The following is a 23183-nucleotide window of genomic DNA, read 5'->3' as shown; positions in this document are numbered from 1 at the left end:
CATTTAATGCATGCATCTTGTGTTAGTAACTATTATTGTTGTTACTTATTATTTTAGTCTCAATGTGAAACTGCCATTTGCTTCCTATTAAATGTTCTTAAAGCCGGGGTAGTGGGAGTACTTAAAATTTAACCAAAATACCGAAGTAACTTTTTCCAAAGTGTCAAATCAAATCAGTAAAGTCAGTGTTTTTCAAAATATGTGCCCTGAATTTTAAGTTCTGTCAAATGTGCCCCAGGGACCTCTGGTGGGGGATGGGCGGTAATCAGAATGATAAGGGCAGCCAGGTCTTCAGGAACCCCAAGCACATAGATTTGTTTTTACGGCAAGAATTGTTAGCCGACGAACAAAACCATTTCTTCATCTTGAATGAACAACTAGACCTCCTGTCCCATGTCCCAGGCAAGTAGGTGTTACCATGTGACATTGTGGGCCATATGGCCTCTGTCTCAACTACCCCCAACTCTACCACTGCAGCATGAAAGCAGCCTTAGACAATAGGTAAACAAATGGGTATGCTGCGTCCCAGTAAAACTTCACCAAAATTGCTGTCATTTTCCAACCAGTGGACTAGAGTCTGGCAATCAAGGGAGAGTTACATGGGGTCAGTTGGAAGGGCAGAACTTGCCAGATAGGAAGGACCTCATGGACCCTAAGGTGAAGTTTAGCTTTTACCCTCAGTGCAGGAGGGAAGGCTTCAGAGGATTTTAGAAAGGGGAATGGCCTGATATATATAAACCCAGTCCTCAATAGATCAGTGTTTGAGCTTGCAATCACCATGTGAACCACTGGCCCCATTTAAGTATCCCTCTGTGAATTTCCTAAGGAAATTCTAAGCAAGCTCCTGACCAAGATGGTATCTTCAAAGATCAAGGAGCTTCACAAGATGGCATTCATAACCTAGATGAAGTTGCCATGGCTTTAGCACTGATTCTCAGGAGACATCAGAACCCTGAATCTCAGTCCCCCATCACTCTCTTCCTGTCGCTAAATTCAGATGATTAGCATAGGAAGTCAGAAGCACAGCAAAGTAAGTGTCCATGAAAAACACAATTGCCCTGTCTAAAAAGCCTATTCACTCCCCACAGACAGAACTACATTTGAACAAAGTAAGAGTAATCCTAGTGGTTACCATTTATTAACAATGTGCTGGGCATGGTAGAAAGCACCTTATATGATTACCTAATCTAATCTAATCCTCACAACAAGCCTATTTGGCAGAAACTGTGGTTAAGCCCCCTTCACAGAGAAAGTCAGAGGTTCTCTAACTTGTAAGATGATGAAGCGAGTGAGTGTTAGAGATGGGAGCTGAACCCACGTAGTGTGAACCAGAGTCTGGGCACTTAACCACTATAACGTGGTACCCAGGGGCAGGCAAACCTGTTCAGAAAGTTGCTAGTGAACATCTAATCAGCTGGGGGAAAAGAAGGCAGGGAAATCTAACTTTATGGTCCTCAGGCTAATGTAGCCTGAGGCATTCACCTCACTTAAGAACAGCGTTCCCAGCAGGTGGGTCCTCAGCTCACAGTCCTGCAGTTCCAATACTCTCTCCACCTCCACCCCAGGCTGTGGCCTTCCTGCTGGGAAAGGAAGTACTGGATCAAGTAGCTCCTGGATGGGGCTGGAGGAAGTACAGCTGAGGTTTGTTTTACCAACTCTCCTTTCCCTCTGTGTCTCATCTGATCTGTCTTTCTGTGCCTTTGGATGACTTTGCACTGATTCTATGTGAGTTTCATAATTAAACACTGAGGGTAATTCCCTCAGCCCCACCCCACCATCAGAGAGTCCCCAACATGATTAATCTCCCCACCTAGTAAGACTGCAAAATACTCCAGAATCCTTATTTATATCTTCACGGGGGCGGAGGGGGGGAGTGGGGAGCCATATCTGGAGTCAGTAAGAACAGTTTGCCACATTAAGTAATGAAAATCCTAACCTCCTACTGTGTAGATCAGGATCCCTTCTCAAGGATTAGAAGTATTACACTTGCCTGGGTGTGGTCAGGAGTTCACTGAGGAGAGTGAATTAACATTTGAACTCTTTTTTCTTTTTTAAAGATTTATTAATTTATTTAGGAGAGAAAGAGTGAGAGAGAGAGAGAGAGAGAGAGAGTGTGTGTGTGTGTGTGTGTGTGTACAAGAGTGGGCGGAAGGGCAAAGGGAGAGGGGAAGCTGACTCCCCACTGTGTACAGAGCCCCACATGGGGCTCAATCCCATGACCCTGAGATCATGACCAGAGCTGAAACCAAGAGCTGGATGCTTAACTGACTGAGCCACCCAGGCACCCCCGAACTCTTAAAAGAGAGGAGAAACGAATGAAAAGATCTGTTTGAATGGACAAGACTAAGTCCATGCGATCTGTGAATTACATTCCCAAGAACATATCAAATTCTGCCCACAGACTAAGGGAAGTAAAAGCACATGTAAGAAACAGAACAGATGCTATTGCCGTGGTCTTATAGAGAGACAAGCTGAGAGGAAGCAGCAGTTCACCAGGGCCCACGGGTTAGCCCCAGATTCACAGCTATTTGGTGGGCCACAAGAGCATATACATGTCCCAAAATGACTCAGTGGTACCTATGAGACAAGGTTTGACTCACTAATTAGTGTACCATGAAGTTTTAATAAAAAACTGTTTTTTCCAAATGCTGTTTTGATGAACATACGAGTTAGTACATGAGGGTTTAGAAGTTAGTCAAAGGAGTCTCAACAATCAGATCCTTTCAGCGTGGCCTTCCCTTGGCCCCTGTCTACTCTTGATCATAATCTCAATCAACTTGAACTTGTCACCTCAAATGAAACATATATTTTTATAAAACAAATAGTAATGGTATCCCTCATGTGCTATATTATTTCAGCTGATTTGTGTCGATGTATCAACATTCCGAAGAAAACAGAAAGTGTATGCTGGTTTTAATACCTTTTTTTTTCCATTTTATTATTGTCATCAATGTAGAATTCATATGATATAAACTTCACCATTTTAAAAAATACAGTTCGCTGGGTTTTAATATCCTCTTAATTTTGTATATCCTCACTACCTACTCCCAGAGCTTTGTCCTCACTCCAGCAATGAACTCTGTACCGGCTAGCAGTCACTCCCCATTCCCTTCTTCCCAAACTCCCTGGCAACCACCAACCAACTTTCCGTTTTCGTGGATTAGACTATTCTGGTCTAACATATATCGATCAGTACTTCATTCCTTTTTATGGCTGAATTGTTCTTTTGTATGGATATACGTTTGTTTATTCATTCATTCATCAAGTGATGAACATTTAGGTCGTTTCTACTTTTTGGCTATTAAGAACAATGATATTGAGATGCTTGGGTGGCTCAGTGGGTTAAGCATCTGCCTTCGGCTCAGGTAATGAGCCCAGGGTCCTGGGATGGAGTCCTGCATCTGGCTCCTTGCTCAGCGGGGAGTCTGCTTCTTCCTCTGCCTGCCCCTCCCACTGCTTGTGCTTACTCTCTCTCTCTGACAAATAAAAAAATAAAATCTAAAAAAAAAAAAAAAAGAACCATGGTGTTACGGACTTTCACGTATTAGTTTTTCTGTGAATATATGTCTTTGTTTCTCCTGGGTAGCTACTTAGGAGTGGATTTTCTGGGTCAGATGGTAGCTATGTGTTTAGCTTTTTGAGGTGCTTTTCATGGTGGCTGCATCATGTTACATCTCATCAGCAATATATGAGAGCTGCAATTTCTCCACATTCTTAGCAACACTTATTTTTCCATTTTTTAAAAAGATTTTATTTATTTATTTGACAGCAAGAAGGAGATCACAAGTAGACAGACCAGCAGTCAGAGAGACAGAGGGGGAAACAGCCTCCCCGCTGAGCAGAGAGCCCGATGTGGGGCTCGATCCCAGGACCCTGAGATCATGACCTGGGCTGAAGGCGGAGGCTTAACCCATTGGGCCACCTAGGCGCCCCTCCATTTTTTTTATTATAGCTACCTGAGTAGGTATGAAGTGATACCTCATATGTTTTTTATCTTCATCTCCCTAGTGACTAATGATGTTGAGCATCTTTTCATGAGCTTATTGGTCATTTGTACATCTTCTTTAGAAAACTATTCAAGTCATTTGCCTATTTCTTAAAACATAAGTTTGTCTTTTATTATTGAGTAGTGAAAGTTTATTATATCTATTAGATCTAGATCTTTATGATTTGTGAATATTTCTTCCATTCTGTGGGTTGTCTTTTCATTTTCTTCATAATGTCCTTTGAAGCAGAAAACCTTTTGATTTTGAAGGAGTCCACGTTGTCAATTTTTTCCTTGTTTTGTGTATGTGCGTGTGTGTGTGTGTGCGTGTGTGTGCACGCATGTGTTTTTAGTGTCATGTCTAAGAAACTATTGTCTAATCCAAGTTTATGGAGATTTACACCCGTGTTTTCTTCTTAGTGTGTTACTGTTTTAGCTCTTGCAGTTAAGTCTTTGATCCATTTTGAGTTAATTTTTGCATATGGTATGAGGTAAGGGTCCCACTTCATTTTTCTGCATGTGGCTATTCAGTTGTCCCAGCACCATTTGTTGAAAAGATTAGTCTCTCTTCATTGAATAGTCTTGACATTCTTGACAAAAATCAGTTGACAACAGACATGTGGGTTTCTGGACTCTCACTTCTTTCCCACTGATCTGTATTTCTCTCCTTATGATAGGACCACACGATCCTGATAACTGTAGCTTTGTAGTAAGATTTGAAGTAAGGAATCGTGAGTCCTCCAAACTTACTCTTCTTTTTAAAAATTATTTGGCTACTCTGGGTTAATAACTTTTTAAAACATCAAGTTAAAAATGAAGCTGCAATTTTCTAAAGGAAGACAATTTCAAGAAGACACGGTAACCTCTGCTTTGTATGTAGTAGGTACTTTTGAAAATGCTTGTTGCATGGAACACATTAATTTCATCTCTGTTCAAACTCTGAAGGCAAAAGTCACTTCTTTGGAGCCGCTCCTCAAATCCATCTCCATTCTAAGAAAATAACTCTTTCATTCCTTGTCTGTAAAAACATTGTATTGGAGCACCTGGAAAACTTTATTCTATTTCTTTGTCTATGTGTCCATTTCCCCCATTAGACTATACCCCCATCAAGGACCTAAATCACATTGAACGCATCGCTGGGTCACCAAAGTCATGCCCCGAGTGGATGACGAGTATGTGTTTGTTAGAAGGAGAGGAGGCAATAATGAAGGAAGAGGGGATGGGTGAGAAGGTAAGAGGGAAGGGAAAGTAAAAGAGAAAGAGAAAAGAAACAGCTAACATTTACTAAATGTTTATAATGTTCTACATATTGTTTTAAGAGACATCATCTCTTTCATTCTTACAAGTACCTTACGAGTTCATAGCAACCTTATGAGTACTCTTATAATGCCCATTTTACAGATGAGGGCAAGAAAGACAAAAAGTTAAATAATTTGCCAAAAGTCATTCAACTAGCAAGTTGCCTAGAAAGCCTGGCTCCTCGGTTGTGGTCTTCCATAAAACACCATGCTACCCATCAAATGAGGACTTAACTAGAGATCCCTGGGCTCTACTCTTACAGATTGGCTCAGCAGATTTGAGGTGGTGCCAGGTATCATTACTTCAAACAAATTACCCAATGATTTGATGGACAACTCTGTTGGCAACCAACACTGCAAGGGATGGCCAAATAAAACACAGGGAGGGTCAAAGCAGAGACTTTGGTGAGATGTTATCCTAGGAAGGAAAAGCCAGGAATGGTAAGAGGCACCTGGATGCTAGTAAAGATAAGAAAAAAAGAAGAAGAAAGGAGCTATTTGTAGTCTAACCCAGAAGGAAAGCAGACCAAGCAGTGAACACCCATTCAGCCACGGGCCCCCAGCTGGCCCTGTGTGTGCCTGGGCCACATACCCTGGGTGCATGTACCTTCCACCAAGTCCATATCACAACCTTCAGTCTACCTCAGAGTATCCTAGGGGCAAATGAATGAACCACAAAAGCATGAGAAACAGCTGGCATGCATTTATTGCTTGTCACTGCCAGGCTATGTTCTAAGTGCTTTCTACGTCAGAACTTACTCAGTCTTCACAACATACCTGAGGTGGGTACTGTTGTCTTCCCTCGGGTTACAGGTAAGGACTTGGAGGCACACAGAGAGTTAAGAAGCTTATCGAGGTCCTACAGGTAACAAGTGGTGGAGCCAGATTCAATCCCAGGTGGTTTTGCCCCAGAGCTGATCCCCTGAACCACTATGCTGCTTCTAGAAGGAAGATAAAAGACAGAATGAAGGATGAGGCCTATTAATTTTGCAATCTGAAAAAGCTACTTGAAGCAAATTCTCGCTGGGGCAAAATGAATGTATGAACCCTTCTGAACCCCCTTTTGCTGGCCCAGCTCCGGCCGGAGTGTGAGTTAGGGAAAATAGGAGAACTCCAAGGGCACTTAGCTCCCTTCTCCTAGAGGCTGCTGGAGCCAGCCTCAGGGGGCTAGCCATCTGCATCCCTGGTAGGTAGTGGGGGTATGGAGCAGGAAAGGGTCCCACAGCCCAAACCAAAACCCACTCATCTGTTGCCTCACTCATTACTGTCGACTGTGTTACACAAATTTCGGTGGTAAAGTGAAAGGGGTTTTTGAAGGCGTGGACATAAGTAAACAAATGAATTTGCAGGTTGACACATTGCCAGCAATAAATTCATGGAAGGTAAATATTGACATCTGAAGATTGTATATCACTGTGTTTAGTGTAGAGAGAACTCAACCAGGAGCTGGGAAAGCTTGCATGTTCACGTTGGTTCCTTGGCAAATCGGTGAGACTACAGACAAGTCATTCCTTTTCTTTGTGCTTTTCTTTCTTTTGGCTATAGAATTTTGCTGGTTAAAGAGCCTGAGATCAAGTTCTTAGCTTTTAAATGTCTTTCTCTATTTGAGCATGCTCAACTGGAAGTGGGAAATCTCTGGTTCTTTTGGGTTTCATAACAATTAGATCCCATTAGGTTATGTTATAACCATGGCTTATAGAATTATAGGACCCCAAAACCATGGGGAGTCTGATAAATCGTACAGTGAAAAGGTCCAACTAGTGGCTGAACTTCTTTCATAGAATCCCCAGCAGGTGCTCAGTGAGGCTCACTTTGCAATCCATCATATAAGGAGGCAAGTGCTTAGTTTAAAGGAACCTAGTGGTGTGTGTGTGTGTGTGTCCTTTCTGATTGGGGTGTACCTACAGTCCCTCTGACTTTCTGCAGAGACTGTAATTTGTTGGCTTATTTTCCTTGCTAGTCCCTAGCAAAGGGTTTAGTGACAATAATCATGTAACATAACAGCACTTATGAAATATCAGAGGTTATGGTTTATTTAGAATAGCTTATTTAATCTATATTGATTGTTACGAAGCAAATACTATTGTTATCTTTATTTTTCAGATAAAGAAATTAAGATTCAGAGAGGTTAAGTAACTTGCCTGAAGACACAAGTCTACTAAAAGGTAGTCTCAGGTCTATCTCACATGGAGCTGGAGCTATTAATAGCTAAATAAATGTTTACCGAATCCAACTAATGATATCCCTATCCACCACCACCACGTTTTATTTCCCTACAAGGGATGAAAGAGAAGTATAAAGCTTACATATGTAAAACATTAGCAATATTGGTGTAAGAATTGCCAGTTTAATTCACCTAAGGGATTGATTTTTAATTAGCAGAGTTTTTTCTTCACTATCTGCTTTGGATTTGAAAAACAAATAATAAGATATTAAAATATTTTAGTACGTACTTCACTAGACCATAGTTATAGATACTGTATTTAAGGCAATATATTTTCAAGTCTACAATAAACAAAGCAATAAAATATAAGGCTGGATTGATACGGAAAGCAGAGTAATATGTACTAATTAAAAATGGAAATTTGAGGCAGAATGAACTGAGGTGGCTATTCTCATTTGCGTGCCTATATTTTAAAGAAACAGTTTGACCCGCTCACCTGGTTAATCATTAAAAGGAAACTCTAGCCAAACTCTTGAAACAGGTAAAGTTTATTTTTAGGCATCCACTGGCTTCTCTCTCTGGTTTCTCTTGTCTTTTAGGACCACCCTAGATGCCTAGTAACATTAGCCTGTGTCTCACTTCCAGAAGAAGCAGCACCCATGTTTTAGGTCCTGACTTTTTTTGTCAGGATCAGATGTTACAGAGCTAACTCCAGCTGGCTGAGGTCAAGAAGATGGGGGGTGGGGAAGAAGGAGAAGAGAAAAGAAATGAGAAGAAGGGGGAGGAGGAGCTTATCAGAGTCTGTAATAATGAAGTCTAGGGGTAGCCCTAGCCTCAGGATCTAGATATTCAAATTACATAATTGGGAATCTGTTTATCTCCAGCTCTCTATGTTTTTTCTTATTTATTTTTTAAGTAGGCTTCACAACCAGCGTGGAGCCCAATGCAGGGCTTGAACTCTCCACCCTGAGATCAAAACCTGAGCTGAGATCAAGAGTCAGATGCTTAACTGAGTCACCCAGGTGCCCTTGTTTTTCTTATTTTTTAATCAGCTTTGTAGCACTGGGAGGTTATAAGTCATAGAATACAGCTCCTCCAAGCTTGCATTTTATCAGCTTGAAAAGGGCAATTTTCTGAATAGTCCCGGCCTAAAATAAAAGTTCATTTGTGCCTGTTGTGTGCCCATCTCTAATAGGACAGACGTGACCCATCCATAGAGTTTGGGATGAGGTTAATCCCACCACAAATACATGGATTGAAGTTGGGAAAAGGATAGTTTTCCAAAGGAAAATTGAAGTTCTGGTACCACATGTCCAGAGTGGACTCGCGGCAGACCAAAAAAAAAAAAAAAAAAAGAAAAAAATATCTATCCACCATCTGGTCATGGTAGAGGACACAGATGGCCACAAAGAATGGAGGTTGGTCCCCGCAATCATTGTAGTATCCCTAAATGATCCCTTGATGGTGACTCTTCCCAGTTCATATGTAAACTGATCCTCTTGAATTTAAAATACAGGTAACATGTATTCAGCAAAACTGGGTCCATAAGCAACACATGAGGGAGCTTTAGGAAGAAGCCTCTTCTGCACAGCCACCCACGACTCTTGGTCTAATTGAATTTTTCTAGAATGCCTAAAGGAAGACGGAAGTAGAAAATAAACTGGTAATGGGCAAGCATATCTTTAAAAAGCCCATAAATGTGGCAGATTTAGGTGCTTAATGATTGTTAGGAATTACATTTGCCTGAAGGATTCTAATTCTATACTACAGAAATACTTTCAGAATGGTACAAAGATACAGATATAAGGATACTCATTGTAGCATGACTTCCAATACTGAAAAATTGGAAACAAATATTTCATAACCAAGGGAAATGTTAAATTTATTATAATATAGCTGAACAATGGAAAACTGCTACTATTATCTGAATATATTGACAGGGAAAGATGTCCAAGAACATTTGATAAATAAAGATGAAAATACGCATAGTAAAATCCCATTTAAAAAAATTAAGTGTGTGTGGGACACCTGGCTGGCTCAATCAGTGGAACATGGGACTCTCAATCTTAGGATGGTGAGTTGAAGCCCCATGTTGGGTGTAGAGATGACTTAAAAAAATAAAATCTTTAAAAATATTATGCAGGGGAGCCTGGGTGGCTCAGTGGGTTGAGCCTCTGCCTTCAGCTCAGGTCATGATCTCAGGGTCCTGGGATCTAACCCCGCATCGGGCTCTCTGCTCAGCAGGGAGCCTGCTTCCCCTTCTCTCTCTGCCTGCTGCTCTGCCTACTTGTGATCTCTCTCTGTCAAATTAAAAAAAAAAAAAATCTGCAAAATGGGATTTGGGGGGGGGGCACCTGGGTGGTTCAGTGGGTTAAAGCCTCTGCCTTCAGCTCAGGTCATGATCCCAGAGTCCTGGGATCCAGCCCCCCATTAGGCTCCCTGCTCTGCAGGGAGCCTGCTTTCTCCTCTCTCTGCCTGCCTCTGCTTACTCGTGATCTATGTCAAATAAATAAATAAAATATTTTTTAAAAAATGGGATTGTGTGGGGAGAGAGTTTTCACTTTTACTTTATGCATTTCTGTCTTTTTTATGCTTGGATTTTTAAAATAAGTATGGATTTTTTAGCATGTACTATTTTAAAGGTTTTTGTAAGACAGAAGTAATATCTAAAAATATGTTTCAGGGGCACCTGGGTGGCTCAGTGGGTTGAACCTCTGCCTTCGGCTCAGGTCATGATCTCAGGGTCCTGGGATTGAGCCCCGCATCGGGCTCTCTGCTCAGCGGGGAGCCTGCTTCCCCCTTTCTCTCTGCCTGCTTATGATCTCTCTCTCTGTCAAATAAATGAATGAAATCTTTAAAAAAATTTAAAATTTTTAAGAAATTAAAAATAAAAATACGTTTCATTCTAATGCTATCTACACACAGATAACCATTCTTGGAAACCCAGTCTTCCTTCTGTAATATCTTTCCCTCAGTCCTCACTACTCTCATTTTGCTCTATTGAGTGACCTAAGCAGAACATACAGCCTTATCAGGCATTATTTCTAATATAAAAACCTGACTTATAAGACACATGTGAAATGTACTACCAGAATATCCATTTAGTGACCCATTTTTTTTTTCACAGTTTATCGCCTCACTACTGTCAGAGAGGACTTTGACTATTTATAATAAAAATAAATTTAGACAGATAGGTAAAGATATCTCATAGATGGAATACAATTAAGCAAGTAGAGACTGATCAAGGAGGCTCTGTTGGTGTGATGAACAGAAACACATGGGATGAAATCACAGAGAGGTAAAATAGAAAATGAAAATCAGGACCAAGGAAAGAGGAATAAAAATATGCTGGACATCATTCAACAACTATTTGCTGATGGTAATTATAGGGATGGAAAACCCATCAGGCCTATGGAGCTAAAATTAATCAGCAAGTATTCACAGAGTGCCTCTTGCTTCTATTACTGGTTCTGGCTTCCTGCCTGCCCAGTGCCCAGGCTGGAGACATTTGCGTGACATTCAGCTTGTCAAGACAGAAGGAGCAAAAAAAGCAGGCAGAGGCTCACAGCAGCCATCTCTCTCTATCCCATCATATTTGTTAGAATCATAGTCAAGTAAGACAAATTCCTTCTGTGAAAGACTATGAAACTAGCTTAAAAGTTGTAAACATCTCTGTTTCGCCTGGAAAGGCCCAATTAGGTAGAGGTACTATTTCTGCAAAGCAATAGTCAATCCATGTGTGTACTATTTAAAAATTTATAGTACAAATCCACATTCTTTTTCTACTGAAGTCAGAAAGGGAAATCAGTAAGACCTCTAACAGCTATGCTTAATTTTCAGGGTTCTTTCCATTGCTGACAAACATTTTAGGTCATGAGTAATTCCCTTAAAATGTAAAATCACTGGTAAAATTTTGGTAAATAGCTAAAGTAGTGAGCATCTCTTCTCACTCTCTCTCTTTCATTTTACCCCAGTCTTAGATGTCAGCAATGAGAACTGAACCTAGGCTTTGCCAGTCAGGCTATATTTCCCTTTACATCCCTTGGTCATTGTCATTGGTTCAGGCATGAGGATGTGACTTAACTACACCAATGAAGCTCCTCCCAGGGATATGGACTGAAATCAGTAGAAAAGAACTCTCTTTCCATTGGCATTACTAAGCTGGTAGAATATTTTAATCCCAGATGCTGTAGGCCACGAGGTGGAGATAGCCTTCTCTGGAGAAAAGCCAAAACAGAGGAAAGTAAAGCTAACAGATAGTCCAAACACTTTTAACATCACTGAGCCCCTGGATGCAGCCATGCCTGAAACTAACATCCTCTGGATTTTAAATAAATTAATAAACTTTCTTTTTGCATTAACAGTTGGGGTTTTTTTATTAATTATTTTTATTAACATATAATGTATTATTTGCCCCAGGGGTACAGGTCTGTGAACCATCAGGCTTACACATTTCACAGCACTCACCATATTGCATACCCTCCCCAATGTCCATAACCCAACCACTCTCTCCATACGCCCCTCCCCCCAGCACCCCTCAGTTTATTTTGTGAAATTAAGAGTCTTTTATGGTTTGTCTCCCTCCTGATTCCATCTTGTTTCATTTTTCCCTTCCCTACCCCCTAAATCTCCCACCTTGCCTCTCAAATTCCTCATATCAGGGAGATCATATGATAATTGTCTTTCTCTGATTGACTTATTACACTCACCATAATACCCTCTAGTTCCATCCATGTCATTGCAAATGGCAAGATTTCATTTCTTTGGATGGCTGCATAGTATTCCATTGTATATATATACCACATCTTCTTTACCCATTCATCTGTTGATGGACATCTAGGTTCTTTCCATAGTTTGGCTATTGTGGACATTGCTGCTATAAACATTTGGGTGCACATGCCCCTTCGGATCACTACATTTGTATCTTTAGGGTAAATAACAGTTGGGTTTCTTTTAAATGCACCAAAACCCCATCCTGCTAGAATATTAAAGACAAGCTTTCTTTATAAATACTGTGTCTGTCAGAAATAATCAAATTACCTGAAGGAGAACCTTCATAATTCAAATCAGTCATGTTTGCCTCCTAAAAGCACTCCCTGATTATATTACCATCTCCATACCCACACCTACCTTGCCACCCTTGACATCCAGATGACTTCTTGATGCAAATACAGTACCCTAATGAATCTGTCACACAGTTCTCCATTGTTCACATGAGTCTGCATCATTTGATAATGACTTGTTACTGTAACTTTCTCCATTTCCTCCAAGGTAAGTATTGTATCTTAATCATTTTTATATCCTTACTGCCTTACACTGGGGCCCAACATATAGTAGTTGCTATTTTGTTGAAGGAATTGTATTTTGCTGAAGAAATGAATGAATGGGAGAGAAAATTAGTTCATAAAGCACCTTCTATTAATAATGATTCCATGATTAACTGAAACCATCAATAAAACAACTAATATCAGAAGACCCAAAGTAAACCGAATGGCTATATCCAAACCAAACCGTCAAAGTAGCAGTCATTGGTAGCTCTTTGGTTGGGAATTTTTCCTTTTTCTGGCCAATATGGTTGATGAATGGGGGCAGATGGTTCCTTCTTTTGCAAAACATTTACTATTTTAAAAATTCCATAAAATATAATAACCTCCCCCCCTCTCTTTTTAAAAATATTTTATTTATTTATTTGACAGAGAGATCACAAGTAGGCAGAAGCAGGCAGAGAGAGAGGAAGAAGCAGGCTCCCCGGGCGAGCAGAGAGCCTGATGCAGGGCTTGATCCCAGGACCCTGAGATCATGACCTGAGCCAGAGGCAGAGGCTTAACCTACTGAGCCACCCAAGCAACCCCATCCTTCTCTCCTTTTAAAGATTTTATTTATTATTTGGCAGAGGAGAGCTGCAGGCAGAGGGAGAAGGAAAAGCAGGCCCCCCGCAGAGCAGGGAGCCTGACTCAGGGCTTGATTCCAGGACCTGGGATCATGACCTGACCTGAAGGCAGATGCTTAACCAACTGAGCCACCCAGGCGCCCCTGTAATAACCTCTCTTATAAAATATTAGAAATCTAATATGTGATATGATGTAAAACCAAAGCAATATGTAAGATGATGTAAAACCAAAACATACAACCTGTAATGGGGAGTATAGGTCATAGGTTGCAAGGGAGGAAGCAGGAGGAACTATGGTAGCCAGAAACTTACTGTTGCCTAGTAGGCAATATAGTAGGGTTGCTTCTGGTAGTGTCCTTATTGATGACATAGCAAAAAAAAACTGGGAACAAGGTCATGAGAAGCATAAGAGGCAGCACTGTCTGTGTAGCACAGGGTAACTGAGTGAGAGGTTTGTAATTAAAATGGACAAATGCTGAAAAAAACAAACAAACAAACAAACAAACAAACAAAAAATTACCAGACATGGGCATAGGATCAAGGCTTTGAGATGAAAAACTAATCCCTCTGTGTTGGCAAAAATCTTTGTATAATTTCTATATGAGTAAGAAAACTTCTGAGTGAGTTCCAGTTATGAGACATTACTGGTATTTGGGGTTTCCCCTCTCCACTCCCACTGTAAGTCAATCAAGCCTAACTTTCTCTATGTGCTTCAGAGATATTTACTTAAACTCTAGAACTGCCTCTCTTTCCTTTCGTCGCTCTTCATGTGGCTCCTGACTCCTTTTCTCAGGTCCAGCCTCCTATGCCCTTGCTTCATTCAACCACTGAGCCTTCTTGGTATTTACCAGATGGCCTTCTTTTAGCATAGATAGTTCCCTTTCTTCCATAAAACCACTGAATGACTGGTTTGCTTTCCTTTGGCCTCCAAAATGCTCCCCCTGTCCAATCATAGCTTCTCACCACCACTCAGTACAAATCACCATCTTTCCCTGGACCTATGCTCCTGCCTCCTCACTTCTCTCCCTTCTTCCTCTCTTAGCTCCTACCACTCAGGCTCCACATTACAGGTGGAACAATCTTTTCAAATTGCAAATTAAGATATGGCCATTACCATCTTGGTAAATGTTCTACCACTGCTGTCCAGGGAAGGAGGGGAGGGAGTATCCATGTGTCTATTACACATTTTGCTGATATAAAAGATGTGTAGCACAAAATTTGCAAAACAAACAAACAAACAAACAAAAAGAACACTATAGTAAATTCTGTACAGCCAACTGATTTTCACAGAATGGTTTCAGCAAACTTAAAGCCATTGTCAACATATAGTTGGAATTCAACCATATTTGGCAAAAGCAAGACTATGAGTATTTTATTAAAATACAGTTCAGAGGGGCGCCTGGGTGGCTCAGCTGGTTGAGCGACTGCCTTTGGCTCAGGTCATGATCCTGGAGTCCCGGGATTGAGTCCTGCATCGAGCTCCCTACTGGAAGGGAAGTCTGCTTCTCCCTCTGCCCCTCCCCCTTCTCATGCGCGCGCTCTCTCTCTTTCTCTCTCTCTCTCAAATAAATAAATAAAATATTTTGAAAAAAAATACAGTTCAGAAAAAAAATAAAATTCAGTTCAGGGGGGGGAAAATCCAGTTCAGCAAAGAAGCCATTCATGCTACTGAAGTTCAAACACGAATGTTAGCTAATGTTTTTTACATTAACAAACAAGACGAAAGTGAAACAACAAAGATGTGTATTAGGACGACATTTGATTGTCAATGATGTGAACAACTTCTTTGCTGATCTGGTAATAGTTTTCAACAAAGAGAAAAATATTTCCTCGAATTTTTGCATTATTCATAAACTAACACAGCTTTAAATTTAACTTTTGTTACTAAAATTTTTTCTATCATTTTCTTAAGTTTAGACAATCAACAAAATAAATCAAGCTCTGATTTGTTTTCTAATTTCTGTATGTACTCCACCAGTTGATTTCAAACTATCAAAATAACATTTCTGAATGCAGAGTTGGAAGAGATAGACTATATCATATCGCTATATAGTACATGCATTATAAAGAACAGATGCGGATAACTTTAAATCCTAGATTCTAATAAAACGTAGCAAAATAATTATGAAGTGACATTTTGAGCAATTATTATCTTTGTTTTTAGAATGTTTTATTTAATTGGAAGTCTGTAAATAGTTTAGTTTTTAGTATTGGCTGTGATTAACAAGTGAGGAACAAAATTCCTGAAAATTTACCAGTCATCTCTGGCAAACTGATACAGCTGGCTCCAACTGTCTACTGAGTTGTCACTCCTTTACTTAAACTTTAAAGCTGCTCATTGCACAGATTATCCGGGGAATGGGCAAAGAGAGATCATAACACTTTTCAATAAAATTAGTAATCATTTTTGTTGCTATAAACTGATGATGCAAAAATTCTATGAGTCCTCCCTGTTTTCTTAACTTCTTTGGCATGTATCGTCCCATTTGAGCCTTACAGACTTCCTGTGAGATGATAGGTGGGATAGATACCATGATTCTTCCTTTACAGACAGAAAACAAGCTATGAAGGAGTAAATGACAGGCCCCAACTCATTCAGTTAAACAGCACAACAGGATTTCAAAACTAGGGCTTATACTGAAAAGTGAACAGGAGGCTAGAGACAATTTAACTAATACTGAAATCACATTTTTAAAAAATGTAACAAATGTCCTTTATAACACTCCAGAGTCTGATATCAAGTATATTTATATCTTGTGAAGGGATCCTTATATCAAGGATGTTTGTTTTTTTAAACCCCACTATTTCTGACTTACCTTAGAAACAAAATACAACCCAGTGTGACCTAATAAATAAATAAAGTGTAAGCACCAAAATGGAAATGTATGTTTTCAAAAATTTGCTGACGGATTCCACCTAGAAATGGAGATTGAAACAATCTCTACCAAAAGAACATGGGACAGAAAAAGGAGATTAAATCAGAAGAGGAAGAAAGATAATGACATAATGGCCAGCCACAAGTGCCACAAATGCAAAACAAAGTACATAATATTTGTTACAATTATTTAGTGTACTTGCTCTAATGTCTCCAAACTCTAAAAACATGAGGTTCTTGGCTTATTTCAACATCTCCCTCATTTATTTGCTCATATTTACTGTATCCTTGGGTCGGGTACTGCTTAAACCAAGTTCTGCCAGCATAAAGAATATAGATTTAACAGGACACCCATAAAGCATTTCATGCCTATGAGCACAAATTGTGATATTTTAGGTGGCATATGATGAAATCATTGAAAGCATTATGAGAAGCAGTAAAACACCAGGGATGCTGGTAACAATTTAGCATTTCCCAGTTCATGTGGAAATGTTAATTCCAATTACAAAGAGAGGTACCAAAGTGGAATTCATTATGATTAAGAACTTGCTGTACTAAGTGCGAATTGTTTATTTATAACAGGCATGTCTGGTATAAAATGCAAATACTGAAGCAGAAAGAGGTGGGACATTTAAAGCTTAGCTGGGTTCTCTTGAACCTCTTACCTTACAAAGTTAAACAAGAATAGTACTGTTTCCCAAGGTCGAGTTATTATTGTAAAGAGTCATCTAATAGCTATGATAGCTGCAGAAATAATCTATTTAAGTAAGTTCTGACATTCTATGTAAACTGTTTGGATTGGCTTACTATAAAATTAGCATATGCAATGAACCATCATATTAAAAATTATTAATATGTAAAAATGTGGTAGGTATTTATTTGATTCCAATTTACATTTGCTATCACAGATTTTAAACTGTGTGTGCTGGAGGTAGGAGTGAGTCATAGAAAATAGAACCATGACAAAGAATTATGGGCTATAGGAAACTAAGTCACAAAGAGATATCCTTATGTATAAGGAAATATATATAATAAACAATGGTAGAGGTGGGAATGGATGTTGTATATGCTGTGCCCTTTCTTCAGCAGGATGGACTCAAATTAAATGATACTACTCAATTCATTTATCTCAACTAATTCAAGTTCTCCATCCTCCCTGGGAAACATAACCAATTGATACTTAGGGAATAATGAACACCGGAGCCAAGATTAATTCTTGTACTCCACACATTTCTGTTCCCACCATTTAAACTATAGGTTTACTAACAGTCCTTTAGGTTTTTCTCCCCCCCCAAAACATGTTTATTCCATTTGTGTTAGTTATTCTAATTATTTAACTTAAATAATTAAATGATGAAATAGGATTTAAAAAGTAATAATAGTTCTATAAAATCTAACTGGAAAGATACCATACAAACAATCACTGTCAAATTAGGTAGATGCAAGACAATTTTAACAGATTGGGGCGAGGTCAGGAGGTATAAATCATACAAATTCAGAAACTGACACTCATTTATATTTGTAAGTATTTTTAATTTTTTGTTCCAATTAAAAAACGGGAAATAGTAATACTACATATATTAATAATAATTGATGCTGGTAATTAAACACTTAATATGTCCCGGGAATTAGTCTAAGCACTTCGCATATATGAAACTTATTTGATCTTTCTAGTAACTTGGGTTAATACTATTATCATCCCCATCTTATAGATGATGGAAACTAGGGCAAAGAATTAGGTTACCCAAGGTTATAGTCTTCAGAGTGGTGGAGATCAGCCAGTCAGTCTTGCTCTTAACTGCTGTGATGTAATAAGATAGTTAGTACACAAATGAAGACATGAGCTCTAGTCAGTGGGCTCACAAAAGCTTTCACCAAAGAAGTAGGACATACATTGTTCAGTTTTACGTTTAAAACTTCACATTTCCAAGTGTGATTTAAAAAAAAAAAATTCCTTCCTTTTAACTGACTTTTTAGTTTAATTAAATACTAGTCCAATTCCATCAGCTAAAAGGCTTTGCCTTCAAGACATGAGCAGGTGAAAGATGATGGTCTTAAATAACAGAATGGAAGCTGGGATCTCTCTACAATGGAAGGGAATTATTGTAGATGCTTGAACAGGAGTACAACATATTTTAATTAATGTTTTGGAGGAATAATGTAGCAGTGAGCTTGGATTATTTCAATGGAAATGATAAAAGAGACTAACAGAATGGTCAATAAATGTTAGCCATAAAGCCTAACAATTCTAACTCTGAAAAATAGACTGGATTAATCTATGTGTGCTTTCAGATGAATGTGACAGACTAAAGAAGGAGGTTTTTTTTCTATCAAATTAAAAAATTAACAGATGTAAACCACTGAAAATAACAGCCTTCTGCCCAATGAAAGTGTTTTCAACAGCAATTAATTGAAAACCAAGGTGAGTCTTTTTCCTTTTCAAGAAGATCTGCTGGACTTGCCGACAAAATGAGTGTCAATAAAGTTAATGGGGAACTCTTGTAAAACCAGGTATTATTTAAAAACGGAATATGCAACCTAAATTTAAAGAGGTAAGAGATGAGGTGGATTCTTTTCTTACAGTAGAGGTTCAATTATGAAATAGGTTTATGGTATGGGGAGAAGCACTCTATTAGACAACTGTTACTGTCCCTTTACATACAAATTATACAAACATACAAACATACACAAATTACATTTTTATAGGGTATTCATACATATAATAATTCCTAGTATTACTTTTAAGCAGACATAGAAGGATAATCATATTGGCATGAGTTACTTCATGCACTTCTGAAAGACATACTATATTAAGTTTGGTTCTCGATTCTTTTCCCCCCATGAAACTATTGGTGGTTTGCGGACCCAATCCACGCAAGATATCTGATTTTAGTAATTGAGGCTTCTAAGGTGGAAAAAATGTCTAGCAGGCAAAGTGGTGCTCTTTGAAGTAAACCGTCAGTGTCTGCTATGAGCACCCACGGCAAGGGTCTCCCTCTAGTTGACTAGCGCCAAGGGAAAGGAAAAGGGGAACCACCTCTTCTGGATCCAGAAAGAGGTTGCGTTAACAACTGGGTTGCTCAGCGCCTTTCACAAAAATCTGTGGACTGAGGGGTCTACTTAGCAGAGCTTTTGGTTCCCTTTTAGAAGGCGGAGAGCCGCTCTTCCTTTGCCAAGATGGCGGCCCTAGAATCGTATGGACACGGCCTGAGCAGATCGCCTCCCAACATGTGGGTAACTAAAATGCTTAGTTCTCTCCTTTCACATCAGACAGCACAGGGGGGCAGCGTCCACCCTTCCGAATCGAAGAAGGGCTACTTCGGCTCCCCATGTGATGGAGAACCTTTAGCAAGATGGTGGACGCGAGACCCGGCTGGCGTCACGCTCCTTTACCAACATGGCGGCAGGTGGCTTCCGGCATGCGCTTCCCCAATCCACTTCAAGATGTCAGAGCAGAGGCGGCCGCTGCTAGCGTCTGAGTACTGCCTGAGGAGTGAGTGGCTGCCGCTGAGCGCCCGGGCAGGGACTAGGTGGAGCTGCGGCAGCCTCCGCCCCCGTCATGAGCTGGCATGCGCTGTCACCTGTGGGGGCGCAAAAGTTACCGCCCCAAACCCTAAAGCAACACAGCACAACCTTTCCCCGAGTCACAAAAATCATACTAAGTGTCGCACAAGGTAGGAGGCTCGTTCCAGGCAAAGTCCAAGCCCTCTGGACGGCAAGCTGGGTTTAGGGGGCTGGGGCGGGCGTCTCCCGCGCGGACTCCCCCGGTCCCACGCCCCTCTCCTTGGGGACAGGCCACGTGTTTCCCTCGGACTGAGGGGGAGGCGCGTAACGGGAACAGCTGGAGGGAGTTAAAGGCTGACATTTTAAAGCTGCGTGTGTTTTGTTTCGTTTGGAGGGACAAGGGTCCCGCATACACGAAAGGGTGGGCGACCCATTGAGTGGAGTGCAGCAAATGTCAAGATCGGTGAGGGCCCTCCACGGGAAACTTGGACGCGGGCCCTGGAGGGGGTGGAAGGAGAGGTCAGGAGTTTGCGGGGGAAGGAGGGCGTACTTTGCAAGCAACTTACTGTTTCGCCTGCAACTTGATTTTCGGCCTGCCACCCCCTGCTTTCCTTAAAAATAATAATAAAAAAGTGCACAGAAATTCAGCTCGCCGGAGGTTTTGCATTTGGCATGCAACTTCCTTCAAGTGTGAGCGCGCTAGCGGGGAGGGAGGGTGGGGGTTGAACTTGGCAGGCGGCGCCTCCTTCTGCCGCCGCCGCCGCCTCGCAGACTCGGGGAGAAGGGTGGGGGACGGTCGGAGCGCGGGGGAGGGTGGGTTTGCTTTGCAACTTCTCTCCGGGTGGGAGAGCGCGGCGGTGGCCGCGGACGCGGCCGCCCAGACGATGCGGTGGTGGGGGACCTGTGGGCAAGGGACTCCCCCAGGGCCAGGAGTACGTATGCGTCGACCCCCTCTTCTGCCCTCCCCTCCATAAGCCTCCCCAGAGGGCGTGTCTGGCGGTCCGGCCCCAAGAGCGGCGGACACGCTGCGGCACCGTTTCCGTGCAACCCTAGTAGCCCCGCGCTAAGTGACACACTTCGTGCAACTCGGCTCCGGGGCGGCGACACGGACCACCCCCGCGGCGCTGCTGCGGGCCGCGCCTCGCCCCCTCCACCCGCCGGACAGCCCGCTGTCACCCGCAGGGGCGCTGACGGCGGTCGCCGCCGAGGGACCGAGCCAGCTCCAGAGTGGGTCGGGAGTCGCGGAGCTGGGCGGGGGCGGGAAGGAGGCAGCAAGAAGACAAACTAGAGAAACTCGGCTTCGCTCCCAAGCCCGCCCTAGAGAGACCAGGTCGGCCCCCAACTGCCGCCGCCTCTCTTTGCCCGGGGGGGGGGGGGGGGGGGGGGGCTGGAAGTCCCGCGCGCTCGGGGGGCGGCGGCCGGCAGCCACTTCCCGGGCCATGCTGGGGGCCGGGGGCGTGCAGGCGCCGTCGGGACCCGGGTGGCGGGGCCCCCACGGAGGGCGTGGGGGCGGGGGCTGTGGCCGCCCCTGCAGTTGCCGAGCGTCGCCAACAGGTTGCACCGTTCCCCGCCGCCGCGCGGCCCCTCGGGCGGGGAGCGGCCGGGGGTGGAGTGGGAGCGCGTGTGTGTGCGAGTGTGTGCGAGCCGAGGCGCCGCCTCCGCCCACCCCACCCCCTCCCCATCGGTCCCGCTCGCTTGGCGCGGTCGGGCGGCCCTTTCGCGTGTCCGCGCTCCCTCCCCTCCTCCTCCTCTTCCTCCTCCTCCATTTTGCGAGCTCGAGTCTGTGACTGGAGCCCGAGTCACCGCCCGCCCGTCGGGGACGGATTCTGGTGGGTGGAAGGAGACGCCGCACCCGGAGCGGCCGAAGCGGCGGGGCGCCGGGACAGAGGACGCGCGCCTGAGAGCCCGGGCTCGCGGGGATCTGCGCGGAGCTGGAGGGCTGGCTTGTCAGCTGGGGAATGGGAGACTTTCTCAAATAGGGGCTCTCCCCTCCCCACCCCCATGGCGAAGGGGGCGGCTGTTTACTTCCTTTTTTTAGAAAAAAAAAAAAAATCTCTCCCTTCTGCTCCTCCTGTTTTCACACGTTAAGTTGTTTATCTCGGCTGCGGTGGGAGCTGCGGACGGTGGCGGGTGATCGGCGCCCCTGCCAGAGGTAAGAGGTGGGGAGGGCCGGGGGCCGGGGCCCGCGGGGGCGCACGCTCTCCCGAGGTGCGGGTGGGGGACGCCGGACCGCCCCAGGAGCCTGCAAACTTTTATTAGCCTCCGGGAATGGGGGTGGGGGCTGGTGGGGCCGGGGTGATAGTGACGAAAGGGCAGCGCGCGAGTGACAGCGCAGGCTTCTTCCTCTCCCTCGGCGGCGGTCCCCGGGTCGGGCTGAGGGGGGAGGAACCTGAGCTCTCTGTGAGTGGAGGTTCTTTGAGCTGTCCCGGCTTTCCGTCCTCTGGTTCCCTGGCGCGGAATTCGGGCTTCTGCAGCCCCCCCAAATACCCTGTTCTGTGCCCTCCCGGAAGGCCGCCCAAACACCCGTTTTATGGTGAACGCCGAGCCGCGTTTGAATTCTACTGGGCCGAATATTTCCACTCCACCCTAGTGCTCCCAAGGGCGATCAGGGTTTCTGTCGAGGCTCCAGCGCGTCTCCTTTCTGGCAGGCGCGCAGGGAGTGTGTATTGGTGAGAGTGAGTGAGTGTACGCACGCAGGGGCTGACAGCCCGCAACTTGGAGACTTCGGCCAGGGCTGGCGTTATCTGGTAGAAGTGGGCGTGTCGGAGAAAGAACTCAACAGGTCTGGACACATTTCTCTTTTTACCCTTGCACTTTTTTCTCCCCGGGGAGAGGGTTTGTTCTTCAGCGCTTGGCATCGTTGCGCGCCTGACGCTCCTGAGTGGCCCCTTGTAGAAAAAGACCTTCCCTCGCCACAATAGTTCTGTGGTGCGTTTTTTTCTCCGGCGCTAGTTTGACGTTTCGGGCAGCAAGCTGGGTTAACTGCCGCCTTGTAATACCGCTTAAGACCCCTTGGCAGGGTTCATTAATGCCCATTAATGTGACAGTTATTTGCAATTTAAACTGGGGGCTAAAGTCGTTGGAGGGATCGTTTCGTTTTATGAAATACTGTTTTGGTTTCGAGTTTGAGGGCAGCTGTCAAAGCGGCGTGGAAATTCATTAGACTCCATTTGATACCTTGTGTTTAGAGATCGTTATCAGATAAACACGGCGGACGGCGGAGCGGCGGGGAGATGAGCAGTTTACCCTCAAGAGTGTAGAAGCAGGTCGTCAGCCTTCTCTCTTCCTTAATCGCACTCCACGTTCCGTGAGGGCCAGTGAAGTTTATGCCTCGGAAGGTCTCCGTGCGCAGAAGTTTCCTTTAATTGGATAGGGTTTGACGATGATGTCCCAAATGTGCTTATCAAAGCTTTCTCTTACCTCTTAGAGCATCCTGATTATAAACCGTATACTACCAACCTTATACT

At 43.1% G+C, this 23183-nt stretch overlaps 1 protein-coding gene across 10 annotated transcripts in view; it reads left to right on the top strand.

The window, feature by feature from the left end:
- The first annotated feature begins 20018 nt into the window (after window positions 1-20018).
- NR3C1 (nuclear receptor subfamily 3 group C member 1) overlaps window positions 20019-23183 on the top strand; it is a 117888-nt gene continuing 114723 nt past the window's right edge. Inside the window, exons 1-3 of one of the 10 annotated variants that reach the window (XM_047729172.1) lie at window positions 20714-21046; window positions 21806-21868; window positions 22365-22498. The gene's annotated coding sequence lies outside the window, so the exon portion shown is untranslated. Of the gene's footprint in view, window positions 20180-20528; window positions 20649-20713; window positions 21047-21212; window positions 21869-22364; window positions 22499-22904; window positions 22983-23183 lie in introns of those variants that run through there. The other 9 variants (XM_047729169.1, XM_047729167.1, XM_047729168.1 and 6 more) reach the window with 9 other exon arrangements.

The sequence above is a fragment of the Lutra lutra genome, chromosome 5 (assembly GCF_902655055.1).
Source record: "Lutra lutra chromosome 5, mLutLut1.2, whole genome shotgun sequence".
NCBI classification, from domain to species: domain Eukaryota; kingdom Metazoa; phylum Chordata; class Mammalia; order Carnivora; family Mustelidae; genus Lutra; species Lutra lutra.
The sequence above is the reverse complement of the archived record's forward strand: the minus strand, read 5'-3'. Positions and strand labels throughout refer to the sequence as shown.